Source organism: Triticum aestivum, chromosome 2D (assembly GCF_018294505.1).
Source record: "Triticum aestivum cultivar Chinese Spring chromosome 2D, IWGSC CS RefSeq v2.1, whole genome shotgun sequence".
Lineage (NCBI taxonomy): Eukaryota > Viridiplantae > Streptophyta > Magnoliopsida > Poales > Poaceae > Triticum > Triticum aestivum.
The window spans coordinates 46,730,002-46,736,999 of NC_057799.1; positions in this window are offsets into that span (position 1 = coordinate 46,730,002).

The window sequence follows — 6,998 nt, forward strand, 5'->3', positions numbered from 1 at the left end:
AGTACATGGCAGCCTCGGAGGCAGCACAGGAAGCACTGGATAAAGGAGTTCATTACCGACCTAGGGGTGATTCCCAATGCGTCGGGCCCGATGACTCTCTTCTGTGACAACACTGGAGCTATTGCCCTTGCGAAGGAGCCCAGGTTTCACAGGAAGACCAGGCATATCAAGCGTCGCTTCAACTCCATTCGTGAAAGTGTTCAAAATGGAGACATAGATATTTGTAAAGTACACACGGACCTGAATGTAGCAGATCCGTTGACTAAACCTCTCCCTAGGGCAAAACATGATCAACACCAGGACGCAATGGGTGTTCGATTCATCACAATGTAACTAGATTATTGACTCTAGTGCAAGTGGGAGACTGTTGGAAATATGCCCTAGAGGCAATAATAAATGGTTATTATTATATTTCTTTGTTCATGATAATTGTCTATTATTCATGCTATAATTGTATTGTCCGGAAATCGTAATACATGTGTGAATACATAGACCACAAAGTGTCCCTAGTAAGCCTCTAGTTGACTAGCTCGTTAATCAACAGATAGTCATGGTTTCCTGACTATGGACATTGGATGTCATTGATAACGGGATCACATCATTAGGAGAATGATGTGATGGACAAGACCCAATCCTAAGCATAGTATAAAAGATCGTGTAGTTTCGTTTGCTAGAGCTTTTCCAATGTCAAGTATCTTTTCCTTAGACCATGAGATCGTGCAACTCCCGGATACCGTAAGAGTGCTTTGGGTGTGCCAAACGTCACAACGTAACTGGGTGACTATAAAGGTGCACTACGGGTATCTCCGAAAGTGTCTGTTGGGTTGGCACGGATCGAGACTGGGATTTGTCACTCCGTATGACGGAGAGGTATCTCTGGGCCCACTCGGTAATGCATCATCATAATGAGCTCAATGTGACTAAGGCGTTAGTCACGGGATCATGCATTGCGGTACGAGTAAAGAGACTTGCCGGTAACAAGATTGAACAAGGTATTGGGATACCGACGATCGAATCTCGGGCAAGTAACATACCGATTGACAAAGGGAATTGTATACGGGATTGATTGAATCCTCGACACCGTGGTTCATCAGATGAGATCATCGTGGAACATGTGGGAGCCAACATGGGTATCCAGATCCCGCTGTTGGTTATTGACCGGAGAGGCGTCTCGGTCATGTCTGCATGTCTCCCGAACCCGTAGGGTCTACACACTTAAGGTACGGTGACGATAGGGTTGTAGAGATATATGTATGCGGAAACCCGAAAGTTGTTCGGAATCCCGGATGAGATCCCGGACGTCACGAGAGGTTCCGAAATGGTCCGGAGGTGAAGAATTATATATAGGAAGTCCTGTTTCGGCCACCGGGAAAGTTTAGGGGGTTACCGGTATTGTACCGGGACCACCGGAAGGGTCCCGGGGGTCCACCGGGTGGGGCCACCTATCCCGGAGGGCCCCGTGGGCTGAAAGTGGAAGGGAACCAGCCCTTAGTGGGCTGGGGCGCCCCCCTTGGGCCTCCCCCCATGCGCCTAGGGTTGGGAACCCTAGGGGGGGAGTTCCCCCTTGCCTTGGGGGGCAAGGCACCCCTTCCCCCCACTTGGCCGCCGCCCCCCTTGGATCTGATCTCCAGGGCCGGCGCCCCCCCCCCCAGGGGGCCTATATAAAGGGGGGAGGGAGGGCAGCACAGAACAGCCTTGGGCGCCTCCCTCCTCCACTGCAACACCTCTCTCTCTCTCGCAGAAGCTTAGTGAAGCCCTGCCGAGACCCGCTACATCCACCACCACGCCGTCGTGCTGTTGGATCTCCATCAGCCTCTCCTTCCCCCTTGCTGGATCAAGAAGGAGGAGACGTCGCTGCACCGTACGTGTGTTGAACGCGGAGGTGCCGTCCGTTCGGCACTCGGTCATCGGTGATTTGGATCACGGCGAGTACGACTCCGTCATCCACGTTCATTGGAACGCTTCCGCTCGCGATCTACAAGGGTATGTAGATGCACTCCTTTCCCCTTGTTGCTAGTAGACTCCATAGATGCATCTTGATGAGCGTAGGAAAATTTTAAAATTATGCTACGATTCCCAACAAAAGGAAACCTACCTGGTTTCTTGGAGTGTAATGACGAGACCTAAATCCCGTGGGGGTCTTGGCTTTCGAGACATAGAGTTTTTTAACCTAGCACTCTTGGCAAGGCAAGCTTGGCGGATACTAACGGACCAATACTCGTTGAGTTCCAGAACACTTAAAGCGAAATGCTTCCTAGCTTGTGATTTCTTGAGCATTTTTCAAATTTCCACAGTGTAATGTTTTGTTAGTGTAATTTTATATGAAATGTTTATAGCATTAAAAAATGTTTATGAAATATTACAATAATCATGCGTTTCTAAACAATGTATATGCCATTTTTTCAAATTGTATACAACATAAAAAAAGGTTTGCATAATTCAAAAAATAAATCGGACCTTTCAAAAAATATATGTTACCTTTTCAAGATGTTCATGTGTTATGAAAAAATGTTTTTCCAATTTTAAAAAGCTGTTTATAAATTGTCAAATAATGCTTAAATAATTCATAAAATATTTTTTGGACAAATAAAAAATGTACGTTACATTTGAACAAATGTTCATGTGTGTGAAAATATGTTTCAGAAAATTTTAGAAAATATTTATACATTGTAAACCAATGTTTGCGTATTTTTTATCATTGAAAATGTTTCAACCTGTCTTTGAAAAATGTTTAACATGTAGTCGAAAAAATTAAAGCATGTATTTAAAAATATATTGAATGTACATAGAAATGTTTATCATTCAAAATAAAATATAATGTTTTATTCATGTAAGAAAAGAAAAAAAGAAAAAAAATAAGAGAAAAAACTGAAGATACCCGATGAGAAACGAAGAAAGAAAGAATAAATGAATGAGAGAGAGAGAGAGAGAGAGAGAGAGAACCATGAGAAAAAAGGAAGAAAACCACTCAAAACAGTGAAAAGGCTGATAAGAAATCTCAGAGAGAGAAAAACATGCGTCCATAGCTACAGTACTGGGTCGGCAATTATCTGCCCCTTTTGCAGCATATTTTGTCGTGGAAACACACGAGCGGCCGTCTGACTGGGCCAGCATACTGGCGCACGAGCGAAGCGAGCGGGCATATGCAGCCATTGAGCACTATATAGAATTCCTGTAACAAATCGTACCGATATCCTGTAGCAAACCGGCCTAAATTACCATAACGTTTCTGGAAAACTATTTTGGTATATTTTTGGAAAATGTAAACATTTTTCGAAATAACAAATATTTTTTGATAAAAAACTTGAATCATTTTTTAAAAAACACGAATTTCATTAGAAATCCTGATTTTTTAAAAAAAATCAAACACTTTTCGAATTTCGTGATTTTTTATGAAAACACAGAAAAAGTTAATTCTTAACAATTTCTTAAAAATATGAATCGAAAATGTGATTTTTTAATACAAATACTCTTTTCAATTTTGTGAACAAGTTTTCAAAACATTTATTTTTCTATTTCACGAACAATTTTTTAAAAAAATGAGCACGTTTTTGTGAAAATTGAACAGTTTTCCAAAAAGGGAGTATTTTTTTTGAAAATTTTACATTATTTGAAATTCCCAAATAGTTTTCAACACACAACCATTTTTTGAATTTAAGAATTAATTTGGAAAATAGAACATTTTTTTGGGAAAAAGGAAATTAAACTTGAAAAAAACCTAAACTAGACAGAAAAAATAGAAAAACCGTTGAGAACCTTCTAGAAGGTTCCTAGATCGATAAAACTGGCTTGGACCTTATAGAAGTTTCCAAAACCGATACGAAAATCCTTTGTATCTAGCGCTAAAAGTAGGCCGGCCCACATGCTTTGCTTTTGTGCTTCTTGTCACCCCATGGCCAAATCCATCGATTTCTAGTCGTTGCGTCTGAGATCTAGACTGGCTCCACACACCAACCCTAGTCTTTTTTGTGTATTTTATCCTCACTCGTGCGCATCTGGATCAACTTTTTAGTCGGTCATCCATTATCAAATTGCTCCAAGCCGAACACGTTTTACTTTTAGGTTCCTTCAAGAAGGTGCACTAATTGTTTTATATGAGTAGTTTACCGTTTTTATTAAGCTGGGATGTCACATGCACTCCCCTTAAAGGAACCGGCTTGCCCGTCGGCCCAGCAGGAACTTTCCTAAAGGAAATATGCCCTAGAGGCAATAATAAAGTTATTATTTATTTCCTCATATCATGATAAATGTTTATTATTCATGCTAGAATTGTATTAACCGGAAACATAATACATGTGTGAATACATAGACAAACATAGTGTCACTATTATGCCTCTACTTGACTAGCTCGTTGATCAAAGATGGTTGAGTTTCCTAGCCATAGACATGAGTTGTCATTTGATTAATGGGATCACATCATTTGGAGAATGATGCGATTGACTTGACCCATTTCGTTAGCTTAGCACTTGATCGTTTAGTTTACTGCTATTGCTTTCTCCATGACTTATACATGTTCCTATGACTATGAGATTATGCAACTCCCGAATACCGGAGGAACACTTTGTGCGCTACCAAACATCACAACGTAACTGGGTGATTATAAAGGTGCTCCACAGGTGTCTCCGATGGTGTTTGTTGAGTTGGCATAGATCAATAATAGGATTTGTCCCTCCGATTGTCGGATAGGTATCTCTGGGCCCTCTCGGTAATGCACATCACTTAAGCCTTGCAAGCATTGCAACTAATGAGTTAGTTGCGGGATGATGTATTACAGAACGAGTAAAGAGACTTGCCGGTAACGAGATTGAACTAGGTATTGAGATACCGACGATCGAATCTCGGGCAAATAACATACCGATGACAAAGGGAACAACGTATGTCGTTATGCGGTCTGACCGATAAAGATCTTCGTAGAATATGTGGGAGCCAATATGAGCATCCAGGTTCCGCTATTGGTTATTGACCGGAGACATGTCTCGGTCATGTCTGCGTAGTTCTCGAACCCGTAGGGTCCGCACGCTTAACGTTCGGTGACGATCGGTATTATGAGTTTATGTGTTTTGATGTACCGAAGGTAGTTCGGAGTCCCGGATATGATCACGGGCATGACGAGGAGTCTCGAAATGGTCGAGACATAAAGATCGATATATTGGACGACTATATTTGGACATCGGAATGGTTCCGGGTGAGACCGGGAATATACCGGAGCACCGGGAGGTTACCGGAACCCCCCGGGAGGTATATGGGCCTTATTGGGCCTTAGTGGAAAAGAGGGGAAAGGAGCAAAGGAGGGGGCGCCCCCCCCCCCAAGCCCAATCCGAATTGGGAGGGGGGCCGACCCCCCCCCTTTCCTTCCTCCCTCCTTCCCTTTCCTTCCCTCTCCTCCTCCAACTTGGAAGGGGGGAATCCTACTCCCGATGGGAGTAGGACTCCCCTAGGGCGCACCATAGAGAGGGCCGGCCCTCCCCCTGAGGGAGTCCTAGACTAAGGGGTCCTCGGGCGTTCGGTCTGTTAGCCATGGGCCGGACTGATGGGCTGTGAAGATACGAAGACCGAAGACTGCATCCGTGTCCGGATAGGACTCTCCTTGGCGTGGAAGGCAAGCTTGGCGACCAAATATATAGATTCTTTTCCTTTGTAACCGACCTTGTGTAACCCTAGATCCTCCCGGTGTCTATATAAACCGGAGGACTTAGTCCGGAAGGGCAGAGACTCATTACCGTAGTCATACAGGCTAGACTTCTAGGGTTTAGCCATTACGATCTCGTGGTAGATCAACTCTTGTAATACTCATATTCATCAAGATCAATCAAGCAGGAAGTAGGGTATTACCTCCATAGAGAGGGCCCGAACCTGGGTAAACATCGTGTCCCTTGTCTCCTATTACCATCGACCTTAGATGCACGGTTCGGGACCCCCTACGTGAGATCCACCGGTTTTGACACCGACATTGGTGCTTTCATTGAGAGTTCCACTGTGCCGTCCCCAAAAGGTTTGATGGCCTCTTCAATCGTCAACAACGATGTTGTCCAAGGGGAAACCTTCCTCCCCAGACAGATCTTCGTGTTCGGCGGCTTCGTACTGCAGGCCAAGTCGCTTGGTCGCCTGGAGCAGATCGACAGCTACGCCCCTGGCCATCTGGTCAGATTTGGGAGCTTGAATTACGTCGCGGACATCCGTGGAGATTTGATCTTTGCCGAATTCGAGACCGCGGCAATCGCTCCTAGTCACCCCGATGAACATGACCTAAATCTTTCATCGGGCCGCATCCAGGAGATTGCTCCTGTAACTGCTCCGGCCGTAGATCTGGAGCATATTGTGCCGTCCGAAGATGGGAGGCTCAACCCCACCGCGTAGGCCGCAGATTCCACGGCGTTGGAGCCGAACATAGACCTAAAGTCACACGGCGTCTTTGTCGCCGGAACTCCGGACTTGTCTCCGGTCATAAATTCCGAGCCATGTGCATCCGCGGACGCCGAACTAGATCGCTTATCGATCTTTGGGTTTAGCGCCGCAGACATCTTTCAGCATTCACCCTTGGGCGATGTGCTAAATTCGTTAAAAAAATCTGTCCTTGGCGGGGGACTCACAGCCGAATTATGTCCGGTTCGAACTGGAGGCTGATGATGAAGGAGAATTTTCGCTCCCCACCCACCACCCACTTCATAGCCACTGTCGAAGACTTAACCGACGAGCTTGACTATGAATCCGAAGACATCGACGATATGGACGACGATGCTGGAGACGAGGAGGCCCAAAACCCACCGTTCACCGGACGATGGACGTCCACTTCCTCATACGACGTCTACATGGTAGATACGCTGAAAAAAAAACAGCGGCGATGACAAGGAAAACCCAGCAAAGGAGGACCCTCCTAAAACACAGCCAAAGCGCCGGCGTCAGCGGCGCCGCTCTAAATCCCGCCGCAGCAGGGATAGCAAAACCGGCACAAGAGACGACAACACTCCGGATGGTGCCGAAGACACAGAAGAACCCAA